Below are 20,265 nucleotides of genomic sequence, written 5' to 3'. Positions count from 1 at the left end.
CCAGACACCACACCATGAAGATGACGACACACTACAGCTCGGACAGGAACCAGTTATCCTGTCTCATTTACCCAGCGAGACATGTGTAGATGCTGAGCTCTGAACACAATAAACCGTCAGTAAATATTCTCCTGTGAGATGTAGACCTTGGTTCCAGCTTTAGCTTGGGCTCTGAATAAGCCCAAGGGTGCTGACAAGTCCCAAAATACAACAGATTTTGCTCCCCACTGCGATGCCACAGACAATACCAGAGCTTTTCCACCATGGGTACATCAGTTGTCCACCTACTACACAAGATGAACCAGGTGCTGGAAAAAGATTTCCAGCACTTTTAGGGGCATAAACAACTGCATCAGCTCAAGACTTCTGGGATCGAGGCCCCAGTTTCTGCTTTTTCAGGTCTCTTGTCTCTAAAACAGGGCCAGGATACTCCTGCTCTTCAACATGCAAAAAGAATGGATTAATTAATGTTTCTACAACACTTTGAAGATGTGGATTTCTGTACAAGTGTAAAGCAGATAAGGTTGGTATTTTTATAGCTCAGAATCAAATTAGAAGTAGAGTTAAAGGAAAAGTCAGACAACAGCCTGGGAAAGACATCATGAAAGGTTATTTCAGCAGAGGAGTTGTTATCACTGGCTGCCCTCTTTGCTGAAAAGCTGCATTTGATCATATATTCTTCTGAATTATCTACTGCATTACTTGAATGCTAAAGGCTGAAATAAATACAGGATAAATATTAGAGGGTTCATTTCAGACTGCACTGATGCTTGAAGCTTGCAGTCTGTAATTCAAGCTTTCTGAGTAAGAATTAATTATTCAGTGTTGTAGGAAAAAATACAGGTCAGTCAGAATATATATATATGAACAAAATCTAGAATATTATTTTTAAAAAATATCTCTCTAGTATATTTTGCCTACAAATAGCTTGTCAGGCTTCTTTTGCTTGTCTACAAAACGTATAGCTTTGGCTGTCTCTTGCTTACGAGGCAGAAACGCTTGTGTGTCGCATGCCTGACAGGCCTTCTCCTGCCCGTCACCCGCCTCAGAAGCAAACTCCCAGCTTCACTAGAGCCTGACTTTTTAAATGCAATAGCAGCTTATCTAGATGCAGCTTGTGAATCCTAAACACGGGAGGAGTTACAAACCCCCTCGGGGTGGGGGGGGGAGCTGTAAAGAGTCCCACTGAGGATTAACAGGACTCTCTCCTCATCGTGCAGGCTGATGGATGCCCTCAGCTCCAAAAGCCGCACTGACTCATCATGGGGTTTTGTTATTTTTTTTTTTTAAATCAAATTTATTTGAGAAACACCTTTCTTCAAGCGCTTGTCACAAGAGCGGGGTCTGGAGGCATCTCTCCATCGCCCCCCTCGCAGGCTGTCTGGTACCCAGGAGTGGGGCTGGAGCAGGGCAAGGCAGGAGCAGTGAGTTTCCACCCCTGTCAGGACAACCCGGCCTGCACTTCGGCTGGCATGGCACACATCTCGCTCAGTAGACATGTTTAATTTCCAGGGAATTATAGTTGCTCATCATTCCCCAGTAACTTCCAAGCTCTCAGAAAGAATTACCACATTTATCCCTCGTGATAGGAGCACATTTCCTCCTAAATTGCTAATAGTCCACCTTGGTGAGAGGATCAGCTCCTCCAGCGTCTATGAGATTCATAGAAATAAAATAATAATAAGAGCCCTGTCAGGACCCGGAAAAATCCATATATATGCTATATATTTTCCATCTTCTCTCCTCAGCGCTCTTTTATCCCCACCGTGATCACCCTGCGAAGCTGTGAATGAATCTGACAGCCTCTCTATGTTGTGAGCATTGCCCATGAAATATTCCAAAATAAATACAAGTTAAAGAAAAAGTCTGATTTCTAAACTATATTTAAATATAAAAAACCTGGTTGAAGAAAGACTAAAAATTCTTAATGTGAAATATTTCTATTAGATGATCTCTGCTGCCAACACATTTAAATTGTTCTCTGAAGTGTAAAACAAGTTTTTGTTATTTTCCCCGCAATGTTACGTTCAAGGTGAGAGAATCCTGCTCTGCCCTGGCCACAGTCCTCTGGGCACAGCAAAGGGCAAGCTCAGCAAAACTGCCACAAACAGTAAAAAATACAGAGAAATGAAACGTCCACATAAAATTAGAATAAATATAAACATACAGCAGGCTTGAAGAAATAGAAAAATACACTGAGTACTTTGTTTCTTCAAATTTCTGAGTCATTTACAGCCTGTTCATTGTACTGAGAGAAAACACAGTAAATTCATCACCTGCTTTCCTCTTAGCCAAAGTAATAGGACTGTAAGCAATATACTCAGTGTTACTTATTTCAAGAATTAGTGATAATGTTTCTGAACAATTTCTTCACTGCTTACATGGGGACGTTTGACTGGCTGTTTGTAAGCAACTACCACATTAAATAGAAGTCAATTATCCTGACTGTATAATAGTTATAGTGTGTTCCTGTCAGTGTCTGAAAGAAACCCTGAAAATTAGCTTTGCTCCGGCATATCTTAATTAAGGCAGTCTCTTGGTATTCTTCCCTCAGCTCGCATGCAGAAAAGGAGTTTACAGCAAGTGGAATAGCAGATGAAAGAGTAGTTTGCTCTCACGAGAGAAAAACCAGTGCAGTTTCTGCAGAAACAAGGCGACTAACCAACACAGAAGGAAAAAGCTCATACCTTGGGCTTCCTCGCGCAGTCCTTCAGGTGGGACACTTGCAAACGTACAACTGTAGATAGAGCAGTTTGACTGAGCTGGCTGTGAATTTACCTGTAATTCCTCATCAGTCATCTTTTTCTGAGCTAACATTTTTATACAGGTTTTAGATTTTCGTATATATAGTCATTACATTTTTCCCAAGGCTCATTTATAAGCACAGTTACTGTAGATCCTCCAGCACCAGCTGAGGTAAAAGGTTGTGCCAGCACCGAGATCTGCCCATCACTGCTGATCCTGGCACTCCCCAGGCTGCCCCCTCAGCTCCCAGGTGTTGTCTCTGAGTACATCAGGTCTGGCTGACACCACACTAGTCACAGGACAACCACCTCTCATTTCTAACTGGCTTTAAAGTGCCGCTACCAAGTTAGCACATCCCTCATGATTTGCAAACCAACAGCTCCAAGGTATAATCCCAAATGAAGATAACCACAATCATGAGTTGTGGTATTTGGAAAGAAAATCTTCATACACAAGAAGCCAATATTCAAAGAATTCTTCTCAGAGGACCATACCTGACCATCAAATCAAACTTTTTAATGCATATAATGAGGTGTAACATGTCCCTCAAAATGGGTGCCATTGGAAAGCACTCCCTGCACAGCTGATGCTGAAGCTGATGATGATGAAGCTGATGCTGAAGCTGACCCTCACCCACCACCAGAAGAGCCCTGTGCCCCTGTTTCACCCATGTGAGGCATTCAGCTGAAAGGGGTGAAAGAAACCTGAGGTCCCCCAGTATCGTCTGAATTGTCATTTCACGCTGAAAATGGGCCATCCAGGCAACCCTAACAGTTAGTCACTGTGTCAATCGCAAGAAATGATCACTAGACAAGAAGATTAATGTTCACTTGAAGGCTATGCAATTTATGTACAAAAAATTAGTAGCAATTACTGTGTCAATTAGTAATCAATATAAACATTAACCTATTTCAGATTTCTCATCATACAAGAGCTCTGCATTCAGAAGCACAGGTGGGAGTGTTCAGCCAAAAAGGCTCTTTTCCCCCTCAGACACTCACAAATCATTTGTTAATCATTTTCTTCTTCCAGAAAGCTGAGCACCTTTCAATTCTGTAGTGGGGGACCCAACCCAAAGTGCCACAGCAGCTCCGGGAATTGCTCAGCTGGGACATGGCCACACTGCAAGAAAAAAGGGAAGGGAAACTGCATTGATCTTTATCATAATTCACAGACTAATATTTCTACGTTTTTACATTAAGGATATGTGGAGAGAAATACTACGGGGTTACCTGAGGTCAGATCCATAATCTAAAAACTTTAATCTAATGATGCCTAATGAGAAATTGGAGGGAACTTGGGAGACAGCTGGGAGGGAAAGGTGAAATCTCATAGCTGCTGTTAAAATTAAAAAAAAACAAAATCTCTTTGACCAATTTCTGCTTATTTCAGAAAATGCTGTTAAATTACTGCATTCACTCTGAATTTGACAGGGAAAAAAATGTAAGGGCTGTGTTCATGAACTTGCAACAAGCTTAATTGGTTAAATACTAATTATCTTCCAGCTCTTCAGCCTGTATCTGAGATACTGCAGCAGTAAGACTAATTAGCGCATTATTGGTAGATTATCTCTCAGCAGTTCAGACTGGCAATAAGGTATTGATAGTGAGAAATGATTGTTTTAACTGTAAAAAAGAAATAGTTGCTAGAGGAGAACATTTTTTTTTTTATTAGAAGAGAAAGCAAACACTAACAAACCATGTGTGCTTGCCTCTGCTCCCTGACTAACAAGGATGGCCCAGAGAAGGCTCAGGGAGGTTCTCAACTATGTACGATTTCCATATTATGTAAGGCATTGGTGTGGAAGGCTGAGCCCTAAATTCTCTAAATGAGACCCAATACTTCTTCTGATGGCAAAGCCTCAGGCTCTTTGAGGCTGTGTTTCTAGAATGAGAGCTCAAAGGTGTGCTCCAGTGGGAACTAATATGAACATTTTTTTATTTTAAATGGACAATGATGAATTTCTTTATCTTCATTTGAAAAAAAAATTACACCTGTATCCCTATGTAATGGCAGCAAAAGATTATTAAGCATTTAAGGAAAGATTTGGAGCATCCTACAGAATTTAGTAAGTCTCAGCTGAGAAAGGAGTCAGAACAGCTAAGAACTTGCCTTGCCACATACTTTTTTCCTGTTAAAATCTTAGTATTAATCAAACTGGGAAAAGGACTCTGATGGCAAGAAAGGCCAGTGACATACTTAGGATTATTGTGTTACCTGAGGATCTGGTTTGGAGCATGGCAATATATTTTTTTATATTTCTACAGATAGCAGTGATAGGGCTGTTGGGACACAATTCCACTGCTCAAGAAGAACTTAAGAGAAAAAAATGCTGGCAGGAAAAATCCTCTGTTTACACTCTGAGGTCAGTCAGAAACCTCTGGAGATCTCAGCTGTGTTGTGTCTTTGTAAAGTATTGGGGTCTTCCAATTACACTGTTCAACTAATATTCTCACAGATTTGGTAAAAAAGGCGTTATCTCTTTTTTCCTCCAAACTGATCTCAACGGCTCCTCTCCTGACATTTTATGCTATTAAATAGTCATTTATTACCGCTGGTGTTTCGCACCTTCAAGAAACGGAAGGCGAGTTTATCAATTACAGTTACAGCGAGCATCCCTTTTGCTCCTTTTCCTCAGAGGCATATCTTAATTAAATCACAGAATTGAGGAGATTGTGCCATATTTTCATAACCTTTGGGTCTTCATATGCATAACAAGCACACTACTGATTTAAGCAGCCTTTTTTTCCTTCTTTACAGAAAGACAAAAGCAAATTCTGTGAATCCTTCATTATATTCACTTTCAGTAGTTTGGAGCACAGAGCAATTTGAAATGAATTTCACCACCTCCCTGACCACCACTCATTAGCTCAGCCGATTTCACTTTGGTTTGGAGCTCTATTTCTTTGGGTTTGTTTCACATTAGGGCTTGGTATTTTGTAAATATTTTTCAAATATTAACTTTTTTACCTGGATTATTTTACTTTTCCCTATGTACTGTGTGGTGAAGCAATCAACAATATTAGAAGTAGCTAGATATATATCTGTGATCCCTTGCAAAGAAAGCTCCTAGAGAATGAAGGAACAACATCCCACCCAAAGAAAATTGCATATATATTCCCCAAATATTTGATAGAAATACCATGGTTTGTAATTGTTTTCCAACAAAGGCCCTCAGGTTATAGTTACATTTTCTTTTTTTGTTTCCGTGAAGCTTTGTAAGTGGATAAATCTCTGGAAGCCCACAGCATCAGACCTGGGAGGACACAGGGAACTGTGGTGGTGAGCCCGGCACCAGCAGGATCCAGCCCCAGACCTGCAATAGCCAAACGTGACAGAGTCAGGAAACATCACCTCAACAGCAGTTATTTACAGGTGTTATACCAAGCAGGTTTGTGCAGCAAGTTTAGACCAAAAAAACCCCTGAAATAAATCCATAAAATATTACCATGTTCTTCCTTTTTTAGGAAGAATTTAAAATTTTTATATTGTTGCTCTGTAACCTAGAAAGTATAGGCAGGTGGCATCAGAAATCAGACTGGGCAATGCTGAGATGAGCATGGCTTTCCCCTCATTTCACTCAAAATATATATAATATTTCCAATATCAACGTGGGAAATATTAAGAGTTGTGTATGCATTTCTTCCTGCCCTTGTGCTGTGAGCTTGACAACCCCCCTGAGGAGGGGCTGGTCTGCTTTAAACTACGTGCTCATCTCAAGCCCCCGACTGCCCCTGCGAATGGCAACGGTGACACTGGGTTGTTCCTTCCAAGGTCTCAGCCCAAAATCCTGGCACAGCACAAGGCAGCGGTTTGGGGAGCACACAGGGCTGGGGCAGCACTTCCAGATTCCCCAGCATGAGAGAGCCTTTTCTATTACCATTTTTCTGGGAAATGCCACCAATTACTCTCCGCCTACCTGAAGCCTCATTCCCTTTATTATACCCAAGGTTGTCATCCTTATTGTATGGAGAGAAGCTGAAAGGAGGCAGCAACAACTGCCAAGCTGCTGTAGAGCTTTTTCCACGCTGCTGAACAGCTATAGGTTAGTGAAGGGACAAGCAAAGGGACTCCCAAATGCACCTGTAGTGCTGGGGTACTCTCAAGAACAGAATAACTCCCTAAAAATAAATATCCTATACAAAAGTCATAATTAACTCCTGCAAAATATCATCATCAAGGCAGAGTTAGAACCAGAGCTCAGGAAACCTCTCGTTGCTCTCCTTCTACTCGCCAAGGCAGGAGGATGCTTTCTTCACGTCTCATCCCTTCATCTCAGCCAACTTTAAATCAGAATAAGATCAGGCAATAGGTTTATAGGTTTCCCTTCTGCTAATAAGGTTTTATAATACATTTTCTTCAGTTTGAATAATTGGGACTGTTGGTGGGGTAGGTCATCAGATCTCGCATCCACCTCAGAAGGTTTCCTGTAATGGCCCTAAGTCATAGCTGTTAAAAAGTTAATCAAGCTGAAATGTCATGGAATTTAATAACTACCACAGAAGAGGTTTTGAGTTCAATATACCATTAATTATGTTATTTTTCAACAGGAAATATGTCTTATGGTAATTAGACTAAGTACTGTTTTCAGTTATACTTGGCTATTTATTTTTGTTTACCCCAGTTTTGCTCCTTCCCCAGGTTGAGAACAGCTCTAAAATTAAGCAGGTCCTTAAAGTTAATCTAATTACACATACACACGGCTTTGCCTCAGGTGTTCCCTTACTTCCTTACTCTCCCCAATTCCCCCTTCATTATGAGACTTTATTTCCACCCCCCAAATGTCCTGCAGGTGGAATCTCTTGCCTTTCAACATGACATCTGAGATAGATGACTAATGGCAGCCACTGACATTTATAAGTATTTCTAACAAATATATTTGAATAAAATCAAAGCACAAGCGCAAAGACAGACAGAGTGTGGCGTCTTTAAGGCCGCAGACTTCATAATGTCATTTCCAATATTATCACTATCACACAATAGCAGGCATAAATGGCTTCTGGCAGCTTTAAAGCACTAGAGGAATGTTTCACCATGAACATACTTTTAATAACAACCAGCTATTCACAGGCAAGTGTGAATCCTGTGTGGCTTTGTGAATTTTAAATGTCTACATCTGATGTTTGGAGCAGAGTCAGAGCCAACACTAAGCATGTGCAGTGTGGGTAGGAAATATAGGGGAAAAGAACACAAAATCTATCTCCCATTGACTGGAGTTTCTTTGTTAAATGTGTTATTCTACAATGCAGCACAACAAAGTTGTAACTTTCTTTTTTAAAAAAAAAAAAGTCAATGCAAATCATTCACTTTAAACAGATATGAGTAGAGCATTATAGTGCTGACTGCAGAAAAATAGTAAATTATCTCATAAGGATTATTGGTGTTTTAATTAAGCAAAAAGTAAGACACAGAAGAGAAACTCCGTGGCAATAAACATTTTTCACCTGTCGAATCAGTTTGATGACAAAGCAGCCCCTTTCTGCTGCCGCCACGTGAGAGCTACCGAGATGGCAGCAGGGACATGAGCAGCCATGGGCAGTGTCCCCAGGACAGCCTTCGGCCTCAGTACCCATGGTGGATGTTTTCTTGGAGTATTTTTCCCTCTTACTTTCAGTTTTAAACACAGGTCTCCAATAACTTCTCCTCAGGCTCTCTTCTACAAAAGTTCAGTTTTTGCCTAAACCTTCCTGTTTTTCACCCCATTACACACAGGCACATCCCTTTCACTCTAAATCTTCTTTGGTGGGATTGTACCACTTTTGCACCATGCTCCTCCTCCGTCTTGTGTTTGCTGCTGGGATTTGTATTTCACATGAGCAGTTGGGAGAAATACCTATGATGTGAGGAAAGTCACAGTCCCAAATACATGGGTGTGCACCAAGCAAGCACCTCCTTCCTCTCTCCCCTGTCGTGGGGTGGCCTACGTCCTGTTCATGGGTGGTCATTGCAGCAGAGAGACCCCCTGAAATCAGACACTGCATGCAAGATTGCATTTTAAGTCTATTTAATAGTATGCAAGTCTTGCTTTCTTAAGTCTTTGGGAGAGTTAGTTTAACTTGAGCTCCTTCCGAAATGCTGGAAGAACTCTTTGCAAGCACCAACAGCCCAACCTGGAAATAAGAAACAACTCAAATGGGTTTGTCGTCAACAAATTCCATCAAATCAGCCAAGTTTTCTCCTGTGGCAAAACAAAAGCTCTGGTAGACGGGAAGGAGACAGCAGGTCTCCATGCTTTGACCTCAGGAAGACTGTTGACACTGCCCCGCTTCTCAGGAAGAGGCCAGGGAAACACAGTCTGGATTACATGGCCAAGGTGAGGTCAAAAGTGGACTGAGAACTGGAATTATTTTAAATTTGGGGATGGCATTAAGCTGGGAAGAACTGCAGGCAAATGATAACATTGTCCATCCATGATACTCCCAGATTCCCCAGTTATAATTCCTTTATTTTTCTAAATTCTGTCTCCTTTTATCCCTTTCCCTGCACTGGCACGCTGCCTGCCAGCTCTGTGCTTAGTGACACCGAGCAGAGTGTTAATGTAGCTGTGGGCTCCTTCTCCCTCTTCCACAGGGTGAACGCAGCCGGGTAAGAGCGGGCAGCACCGTGGGGTCGGTGTTTTCTCCCAGATAGCTGCACCCCTCATTCCAGTGCTCCTGCCCATCAGGGCACAGGGGCTGTGCGAGGATCCAGGTGATAAAAAATCATCACCTAAACACGTCACGGTGCGGCAACATATTACCAGATTTGTCAGTTTATTTGTTTTAAAGCAGTGGAAATTGGTTTTGCTGCATTTGACCCTGAAGAGAGGAAAATGGCCCATGCATTCACATAAATTTGTCCTGCAAACTGCTGCTGATGTAATTCTCCTCTGTAAGCCAAAGAGCAACGAAGTGCTCAGCCCCAGCTGACCCCAGCCAAGCAGCCGCGTCAGAGCCACTCACCGGGACAGCAGTTCCCGATCCAGTGTCGGGGAGGTTTCAATATGATCCCAAGAGCGAGATTAAGACACAAATGAGGCCAAATGCCGTACACCCAAACCAGGCTTTTGTTATTAAAAAAGTGAAGGGGGCAGTGCTAGCACAGAACGGAAGGAAAAGACAGAAATCAAGCAAGGATGAGGGATAGGGCTGCGAGAAGAGTCCCCACCATGGATCCAGCGGCGTCCCGTTGGTCCCCAGTCTTCAGTTCTTCGGCGCTGGGTGCACACCCGGCAAAGTTTTCTGTTGCCCTTTTAAGTTCATCGTATCCGCTGATGAGCGCATCTGCTCACCTTTAGGTTTTTTCCCTCTGGTCCCACAGGTTTTTTGCTGCATCAGCTTCTGGAGCAGAAAGGCCTCTTATCGCTTCGTTAGCAATGCGTGCCTGGGGGCTGGGGACACAATAGAGCCACAAATGGCTACAGCATGGGGCCAGCTCAGTCCCCGCTGCCCCTCTGAGGCTCATCTAAGGAGTTTGACAGTGCAGCTGCAGAGAAGTGGGGGGTGCAGCCTTCCATACAGCCCTGCTTCCCTGGGGGACATCCCCAGACCAACCCCCAGGCCGCAGCACTTGTCCCTGAGGTCTGCACAGACACAAGCAAGCTTTGGGACAGTCATTTGACATTTCAGTCTCTCACAACCTCCCACCCTCCCTACTAGCAAATCTGAATTCTCCTACGATCCTTACTATTAAGCTTTTTCCCTTCCTTTCCTAAATCTTTTGGATTTCCTCTTTGTTGTGCCCATGTACCTCAGGTGAGAATTTAAATTGTTCCGTGTTTGTGTTTTGCCAAAGCCTAAACTTTCCATGGAAAGAGTTCTCAGCTGCTCCAGGGATGCTGAGAAGAAAAAGCCTTTCAAAATACCCATTGCCTGGCCCTCAGCCGAGCCCTCGCGATTGGCCTCCAGCTCCCACCCAGCGCTGGGAAAGGGTAAGAGTTCAGAAACACCTCCTAGCTTGGAGGGAAGCCGCCCAAAAGCGAGGAACAACAGAGAGAAAGTTTCCTTCTCATGTTTCTATCAGCTATAAGAACAGAACGATATCACTGTTAAATGCACAAATCCGTGGGTGTGCCTCGCTCCTGCCGACAGCTTTGCTTTCCTTTTGATTCAAACAGGAAAAAGGAAGGAGCCAAGTTAAGACCTGGGAAGCCAGTCTAGGTGAATCCGAATTAATCCAACCATTACCCAACAGGCAGAAGTCTCTCCGCATTGCTTCAAACGAGCAGGACCCCACAATTAAGCAAGGATTGCATCCTCTTGGCTCCTTTTCTTTTCAAGATCAATACATTAGGGAAGACAAACCATAGAGTACATCTAAAGTACTGTGAAGCAATACAGAAAGAATATTCCTCAACATTTTAGGAGCTATTAAAATGCTTAGCAGCTTTTAAAAGAGGTTTTCTATAACTTAAGCACATTTGCATCATAGGCATTATTTTTTTTTTAAATGGAAATACCAACTCCAGAGAAATCAGCAAAAAGAATTCTACGATTTATTTGATAGCTAATGAGAACTCTACTGCTTAGCACGGGCTAAAAATCATAGTTCAAGGGTCAAGTGATGAATCAATAGGATGGTGATGAGCACTTCTCTCTCCATAATTGCTAAGTAAGAACAAATCTGACACAACCCCAAATGCCAGCAAAGGCTCATCCAGCTCTCAAAGCTGCCAGCAGTAACTTTTCACTGCCAGGCAGTTTACAAAGTTGCTTAACTTTGGCATAAAGCAGTTTTGCAAACCCGCTTCCGTGGAAATCCACACTGGTATACTTACTCCTCTGAAGGAAATTACCACGCTTCTCCTTTGGAGTTTATTGGACATTATCCTAAGCACAAAAGTAGTTCTTATGGAACAGATTATAAACATTTTGAGAAAATTCATGAAATAATTTGCAACGCAAATGAAAATCTGCTGGTAAAGACTGAATTTTTTTTTTTTTAAAGTTTGTTATTTCCTTTAATAAACATATTATATTATATTCAAATTAGCTACAACACTGGGAATCTCAGCAAGCGTTTATTGCCAGAATTCCCAAAGCTGTTGCTAAGTCATCAAACAAGGCTGAAAAGCTTTTTTTATTATGTATATAGATACAGGAGTGCTGAACTACGATAAATTAACAGACCATTGTGGCTTATATATACATTCTGACACAAATCTAGGGCTGATAAATAAGCAAAGCTGCTACATAACTTGCATATAACACAATATATTAAAGGTAGACATCTGCAACAACATTTACCTTGCGGTCTTCATGCTAAAGGACAACATAATCCAGCCTTACCTCTGCCTCGCAGGACTTTCCCCAGTTTTCGTGGCTTTTCTTTTTTTCTCCCACTGAGTAGCGGGATGAACAAGGATGAACCGGCAGCAAGTTTGTAAAGAGAAAAGGGAATTTAAATAAAGTGATGGACGACAGATGTCTGCGGAGAGAGAGTCGAGGGAACCTGAAGAGCCTTGCTGAGTGTCTGCTGAACCCAACTGCCACTCCCCTCGGCTGCGGGAGGGTTTTACATCACCTCCTAAGTGCCTCATGCCAAAGGTTATTTCGCTACTTGCAAACTCTTATAAAGATTTATGTTAAACTGTAAAGCAAAAAAATGTTAGTACGTGATTATTATTCCCTTTACACAATGTCTGACAGGAGACTATAAATCCAACATTTACATTGGAAAAATTGCTGAAAATGGAAACCAATAAAATCCCAAACATTTTCATAATCAGGGCAACTTCATGCCCAGGATTCTCGAGTGTATTTTTAAGGGGAAAGGGTGAATCTTTGTATTTGCAGGAAGAAAGTATTAAGAATATCACTGGTCTTTTTAAGAACATTATAAACTGCAGACAAGGATTTCTTCAGATACTTTTAGGCTCAGATTTAGCTTAAGTTTCAAGGTTAAAAATGCTCATTATTCCTTGTGTGGTCAGTGTAGACCTGCTCAGCTGGCACCTGCAGAAATGCAGAAGAGTTTCCACGTACAGCCAGCCTGGGCATCAAAGCCAGGGGACTTCCCAGGGACCAAATTGTTGTAAAACTGTGTGCATGGGGCTAACACAGACTCTGAAATTTCCCCAGGCTGAGGGAAACAGAAACACATCCCCCCAAAAAATAAATTCCCTTTGATCTCTACGCAGAGGCTGGGTTTGATGTCCCACACAGGAGGGTGCTGGATGCAGGGACCTTTCCAGTCGTACCTGACTGGGATAACAGTTTAACACCACAATAAAAACTCTACTTGTCCTCTTAGTGCCAAAGGAATAGAGCTACATTGGTAGAGAAGAGAGCAGCAGCAAGTCTGCATTAAATTTCACTGGAAAATAGTTTCCTACACTGTTATTTCCTATTTTTCCTGCATTACCTCTGCTGTTAAAGGGTGAATGAGGCAGGCCTGTGCTGTCCTGGGCTGAGCTGAGGAATAAGGAGAACAGGGTTCATGACCAGCAGGACAGGACCCCAACACCTCCTCCCTCAGCAGTCAGGGACCTGAAGCCACCAACGGCATCACCCAGTCGCTGACGGTCTCTGAGGCAGGAAAGACCTACCAAGTGGTAGACAGGTATTAATTGGTTTTAGGAAAAAGTCTGCGTGAGTTTTAAGAAGAAGAAGTTGTGTCGGGGAGGCCTGCCCCAACCTCTATTTCACCATCTGCTTTCACAAATGGCACTAATACAATGAGGCCGTTGCAGGAGATGCAGCACATCGCTACTGTCCTATGCAAGGAAAAAAAATTATTGGACCAAGGCATTGAAAAATAAAGACTTTTTTTCCATCTACTCAGTTTTCACATTTTTTTCAGTGGTGTTTATTAGGGAGTCTGCTTCACGACAAGGCTCCTGAGGCACCACCAGCCTTGTGCCGCAAACTCCTGCTGCACAGTGTGGAAAAATTATGCAAAGGGCTAAGGGAGAAGGGCCAGAGCTGTCAAGTGGTGACTCAGAGACTTTCAGACAACTATGGGCAGCCAAGAGAGATCTTTGTTTTCTAAAAAAGAGCTATTTCAACTCAAATCTTAAATTTCAGTGAATTTTTGGCTGTGTCCTCTTTACTCTTCTGCACATTTGTCATGTATATTTTATGAATACTTCATTAGAATTTCAGGGAGATTTTCTCCAGTCTGAAGTGAAATAGTCCATGCATGGTTTTATGTAGTGTTATGAAAACTTAACTATTTAGACCACGGTTTTATGTTTCAAAACTGTATTTTAATGGAACTTTTCTTAGATATGTGAAGTTTATTCTCATGGTTTTTTTTTTTTTTTCCCATTTTATTTTCAGTTCTGAGATATCTTAACATCTTCTTTAACATGTGGTAGTATTGGCATGATATGTCATTTTTTCTCCATAAAAGTCTGCATGATGCTGCAAGGAGGATGTACTTATTAGTAGACTCTTACTGGAATGATGGAGACTTTTAGAAATGTTTTTTTCAATCTTTTATGAATATTTTCATGAAAATCTGTGAAAGTCTCTTGGAATGTTTCATTACTATTTTAGTGTATTAAATGCAAAGATAGCATTTTCAAGGTTTAGTAATGTTTTAAAATGGAACTTATATTAAACTTTAATGAAAATTCACATATGGGATTTTCAAAGTGCATTTTCCCCCAAAAGTACAAAATATCCTATATGACTCTATTTCCCTCTCTGCCTGTTCATCTGTAAGTAGGGGTTTAACACTCTAGATCACAAAAACCCTCTGTTTGAGGGGGCAGAAGGAGAGGTCTACTGCCTTGACTCACTAAATCTTCACTGTCCCACCAAAATTCAGAGACAACACCCATTTGAGATCTTTCTACAATAACATGAGGTATTTTTCAAGCATACCTGCTTTCTCCACTTATGCTTCAAACGCAGGAGGCTGAACCTACATGGTAACTGGGCGGATATTTGTAATGGATGAGCAAAGGAAAGTGATAGCCACAGATTCCCTTCCCGGATGCCAGAGCAGCTGGCCAGGCAGAGGTTTCAGTGGCCACCAGCAGCGGGACTCTAGGAAAAGGGTGAACGACTGCATCTGACCTGCTACAGCCATTGCCAATGGCATTATAAAATTTTATGGGAATTTTTTTCACCAGCAGGAAGATGCCTGGATACTACAAAACCTTTTCAAAGTTGCCATGAGAAAAGACTGGGGACTGCATCTCAGCTGTGAGTGTGCTTTATAGAGTTATGAAATGCTGTGCTATCAGTGCCATGAAAATTATGGCCTCAAGCAGGGCATTGATCAAACTGGAGACAATTTAATTTAAACACAGCCTGTTGTTACACTGCTCAAACTTAAGACAGAGCTATTTTTTGAAAGGGAGAAGAAAGGGGCATATCTTGGGTGGTTCGTGGAGAACCTCTTGGTTCTTACCAAAACAACCCTTCAGATGGTTTCCCACCCTTTCCCCATGTGAGGAAAGGACCCTGTGCCCCTTCAATGGATCCTCCACAGTCCCCAAGGCCACGCTCGGGAACTCGCTGTCTTTCAAACCACTCTTGTGACCCGTGGGTTCTTGGCAGTGAACCCACACAACAAATCGTGTCACGTGGGTGTAGGTCCACACCTCAACTGCACAACACCGCAGACCAGACCACCACGGATAACGAGGCTATATATAGAGTCAGTGCTGAGCATAATGAAGCTTCCAATTCTGCTGGGGTCTCCAAAATCTATTGTTTTTCATTTCCATAATGCGTTAGCATATTGGGCTCGTGCTGCCAATAGGAGGAGGAGAAGTGCAATCCAATTTGACTGTGCACATATCTGTAACGCTGTGCAAGCCACAATAACCTTCACAGTTAAAATCTGGTAAGGGACAGCCTTTCTAAGTTTTCATGTAATGCAGATATGGTTTCTTTTTTTACACAATTGAATTTGCATAATTTGCTTAATGTTGCAGCCTTTTCATGGTTTATATATTAAACCAATGTTTTCTCTTTAATAAACCCCAATGTAGCATCAATGCCCATGAATTCTATTGAATTAGACAGACTTTTTTCTCACACTAATAAGTATGAGAAGCAGTCCAATTTTTATGACACACTAAAGTTTAGATTTTAAATTTTAAACAACTGAACACTGAATTAAATTTTGCATTTAGCAGAGATACAAATCCCATAACCAGTAGTATTAAGTCTACAGAGGTTTGACTATATTGCTTTAAAGAACCAAAAGACAATTATTGGCAAAAAGTCATTTTAGCTTTAGTGTTCCCTGGTTACACAGGGCTGTATTATAAAAGAGACTAGGATGTTTTTATTATTTTTCTCTTACCTTGATGCCAAGCCTATTGAAATTCTCTACAGCCACACATTTTATGACATAACGTTTAATATCCAACACAGACACTAAACAAAATAATTTAAAGAGGCAATATGATAGATCATTCTGTTTCTTCTTCCATTAATACAGCAAGGTTCACTCATAATATAAACCATTTTAATTAGACAACAAAGTCATTGCTCTGACCCCCTGGAGCACCTTAGAATGACAGTAAACTTCGATTTTGAGAAGCATTGGAGTAACAGCCCTGATGAGGAGACACTCACCACAAAACACTGCAACCTCCCCTTCCATGGTCCTTCCTTGCCTTGGGAGCAGCAGGAAAATGGGCTGAGGACAGGTCCGATGGGGCACAGCGCAGTGCAGCTGCATCCTTGATAGGGTTCAGTATATGACACCGCTGATATTTCTCCACCTCACGTGTAGCCAAGAGCACCACGTCGATCAAATTTACTTCAGCAAATCTGGTTGCCAAAAATCCCCTGTAAGATACAAAATTCTCCAACCACATAGCTCATAAACTGCAACACTAATACATTATCTTTTCTTTCAATAAAGATCTTCTCCCTGCAGCATCACTGGCAAGTTTTTACAATTGCCTCTACGGGGGGAAAAAAAAAAAAAAATTCATACAATGTCAGTAGAAGTTTTCAAGGTGAGAGAGTCCCAGTACTGAGCTGGTGCCATTTGCTGCAGCTTTACAGTGTCCCATGGCACTGAGCAGCTGGTGGTGGGAACCCAGCCAGGACCTGCACCCTCTCAGCTTCACAAGGAGTTGAGTGTTTACACCCTGGGGAAGAACTTGTCCTTTGGACAAGAAAAAAAAAAAAAAAAAGTAATCTGACAAAATTTCTGATTTATCTGAGCAATAGGTGACATACAGTTAACCTCACATTTTTTTTCAGGTACATAGAGATGGCTTCAAATCAACTAATGAGCACACACCTTTGAACTGATAAAGAGAAATAAGCTCAGGATCCAAATCTGGGTGCAGATTTTATTACTGAGTCCCATTTCTAGCTCTAAACCCTCTCTTCAGCACTGTTCCAATACCAGGCAGGGCTGCTTGGCAAAGGTGCTCACTTTATGAGGATGAATAAAACAAAAATAGACTGAAGATAAGCTTGCAAATATATTTGCAAGTGATGTTTTGTCTTCTGCGCTTGTTTTAGTAACATCCTAGACTCCAGCAGAGGTGCACTGTTAAACAGTAATGAAAGAAGAAACCTTCCTGGCAGAGCTTCCCATAACGACAGACAAAATCAATGAAGCGTGAAGAAACCCAACACTGCAACATCCACAGCAGGGAAGGAAAAACCCCAATTTACAGACCTCTACTACTTCCTTACCTGGGCCAGTGCGAGATTGTCGTAATTTCCATTTAGCAGCCATATACAGCCAATGGATTCATAAATGTTTAATAATAGAGCTGGTGAAATTTATACCTATCTCAACATTTTTTCACAGACACCATTTCCTTACAAACCCGAAAATTCAGTTTTAAAGTGTTCAGTAATTTGTAAAGGAGGGTGACTTTTTCAAGTATCCATTGGATTGCAATTTGAATGTATTCAAGAAAATTCTCTGTAATAAAGCAGGTTGTGTGGAACATGCTAATCCTGAAGGTGAAATGAAAAAATAGCAATGAACATGAAATATTCTGACATGGCTGAAAATAAATGCTTTGCAGAAACGTTAGTTTCAGCAAACTTTAAATATATTTTTCACTCAGGTTGTATTTCAGGGAGTACTTTGATTAACACATCATTACATAGAGTAGACCTGTCAGTGCATGCAGATACAAACCAGGGGTTTTGTCGGTTGTGAGGAAGCAAAGTCTCCGGTCGCCTCTAGCAGATGCTGCCCTTTCCCACACCAGGGGAACTCCAAGTTCCTCATTAGCTCCAGCTCCAACCACATTTTGCTGTGTACTGTAGAAAGCTGTTCAGCTGCTCTTTCGGTGAGGATTTCCAGCAGTCATCAGGATCCATGAAACTCCAGCCTGCAGCACTGCAAAACCAGCCCAGCTTGGTCCTAGGGAGCCCGGAGAGCTTGCCACCACCTTTCTTAAACTTTGAGCTGTGCGCAAGAGCTTGAGGCAAGAGGAAAATCTGCTGCCAATAGACCTGAAATGATTTTACTCCTCCTTCATAGCCATGCCTGGAGCTGGGCTACCTCTAGCCCATGTTCTGCACCCATGGGAGCTTTGTGGTCCCCCAGCTGCCCCATGAACTGTGCCAAAGCCCTGGTCCCTTCTTCCCCACAGCCCCACATCCTACCCAGACCCACTCACCTTCATTTGAAGCATGGCAGAATGGATAACCCTTAGTTTCTTGCAGTGATGTCTCGTAACAGCATCCAGAAGCCTGCAAGCATTACAACGTTCCCTACAGAAAAGTAATTTGAGTTTATTGCAGCAGGTAAGAAGTTAGCTGTTGGTGTTCACTTCAGCTGTTGAAGTCTTACTAAAATGGGAATGTGCCCACATCCAGCTTCACTGGAAGCTCACAGACATTCAGGACTGTTCTCATTAAAAATACAAAAACTCTGTGCCTGGGTTTTCAGGAGTGACTCATCACTCCATGGGGTTGAGATACTTAAAGAGAAGATTTTTCAAAGGATCTTTGTGATGGTCCTAATTGGACTGTTGAGACCAGAGGCATTACAAGATCATCTGTTCCTCTGGAAAGTGCAGGTCTGCTACTCCCTGCACCAAGGCTCTGTACAATACTCTGCAGAACCTACAGAATAAAACGCGAGGAAAGAAAAAGGCAAAATGCACTGAGGTAAGTCCAAACAACAGGAGTGCTCAGCTGGGCAAGCCTGCTCAATAAGGAAACAGGGTATTCCTACAGTCACTGTTGTAGCTGTAATTGCTTTAAGGGGATGTAGATCTTTTTCAGTTTGTCCCAGAGAAGCTTGAAGCAGTCAGAGCACAGAAGAGAGAGCTGGTTACTGCTACAGCAGGAGACTGGGAAGCCCAGTCACAGCCTCACCCTGTCCATCCCTGAAGGAAGCGCTCCTACACAGAATGACTCGAAGAAGCTCTTGGTGTGCACTTGCTGAGCCAGATTTTGCATTTTGAACAAGGTTTATTCTTGGGAAACTTGCCTCTAAATCACGAGCAGCACAGCTCACCTGTTCTGTTATTGGCACCTGCTCTCAGCAGGACGTGCTTTCGTCAGAGCTTGTTGGCAACGGGGAAAATGTCTTGTACGGTGAGAGATCCTCAGTATGATGAGGAGTGCCTGGACGAGAGCATCTCCTGGTGGGGTTGGCCATGGGAAGCCAACACAATCCTAAAAGCGGCGTCTGCTTCCTGACCCAATGTAATTAACAGCGCTTTCATTAAAGGGGTGACAAGGCTGCAAATGCAAAATTCACAAAATTCACAAAATATGTTCACAAAATTCCACATGCGCGAAAAAATGCGCCATTGCACCTTCAGTGGGTGTGGGAAAGAAGCAAGTTGACATCAGCCTGTCAGCCCTGCGCGGCCCTGGGATTGCAGCGAAGCTCTGATAAAAAGCAGGCCTTGGGAGTGACAGAAAATTCCCACTCCAACGCAACGGCCGTCCATCTTTCAGACGTCTCTCCATCCTGGCTGTTGGAAGATGATTTTAGGAAGCGCCTGTGGGAACCCCCCCTGACACCGAGCATGGGGCTGGTGGGACTGCCCGCAACACTTCCACCCCGCACCGCTTGCCCATCCTCTAGCCAGCTCTGAATAATAAAGACTTTTATATAGCAAGTAATTTATAAGAGCTACAGAAAATCTTGCTGAACAGGTTAAAGTACAGTGCAAGCTGGTCTGTAACCATAACTGCCTGCCTCCTTGTGGATAATAAGCATTTTTTTCTCCCAAGCAAGCTTCAGCACCAACTTTCACTGAACCCAAACTAAAGGCATTTTAAGTCAACATTTTACATTTTACACAGGCACAGCAGCAGTTATCCTCAGCTGGTTTAAATGTTGGTTCCTTTGGCTGAGCTGCTCATTCTTGTTGCAACTTTTACAATTTTTAAATAATTAGAAGAGCAAGGCGCTCTCAGATCAAATTCTGAAGCAAGAAGTATTGTAAAATGTTCCATATTTCCCCTTTGCTGGTTGTATAACCTTTAATCCCACAACCTGGAGGCAATACTTGTTATTTAAACATGCCTTCATAAACTTATATATTTCATGCTTCTGACACGGGACTAGAAGCAAGGTTTTATTCCCCAAACCGCTACGCTCAGCACCATGGATCCCCAGCTCTCAAAACAGCCC

At 42.3% G+C, this 20,265-nt stretch overlaps 1 long non-coding RNA gene across 2 annotated transcripts; it reads right to left on the bottom strand.

The window, feature by feature from the left end:
* Positions 1-3,564: 3,564 nt before the first annotated feature.
* Positions 3,565-16,759, bottom strand: LOC141945683 (uncharacterized). 2 transcript variants are annotated; one of them, XR_012629577.1, is made up of 3 exons: positions 16,263-16,759; positions 5,888-6,061; positions 3,565-3,867 (listed from the first exon to the last, which is right to left on the bottom strand). It is a non-coding gene; the product is annotated as an uncharacterized LOC141945683 (long non-coding RNA). The 2 variants fall into 2 exon arrangements; XR_012629576.1 differs by lacking the exon at positions 16,263-16,759 and adding an exon at positions 12,012-12,186.
* Positions 16,760-20,265: the final 3,506 nt, after the last annotated feature.

Source organism: Strix uralensis, chromosome 7 (genome assembly GCF_047716275.1).
Source record: "Strix uralensis isolate ZFMK-TIS-50842 chromosome 7, bStrUra1, whole genome shotgun sequence".
In the NCBI taxonomy this organism is placed as follows: domain Eukaryota; kingdom Metazoa; phylum Chordata; class Aves; order Strigiformes; family Strigidae; genus Strix; species Strix uralensis.
Note: the sequence above shows the minus strand (reverse complement) of the source record. Positions and strands in the feature narration are given on the sequence as shown.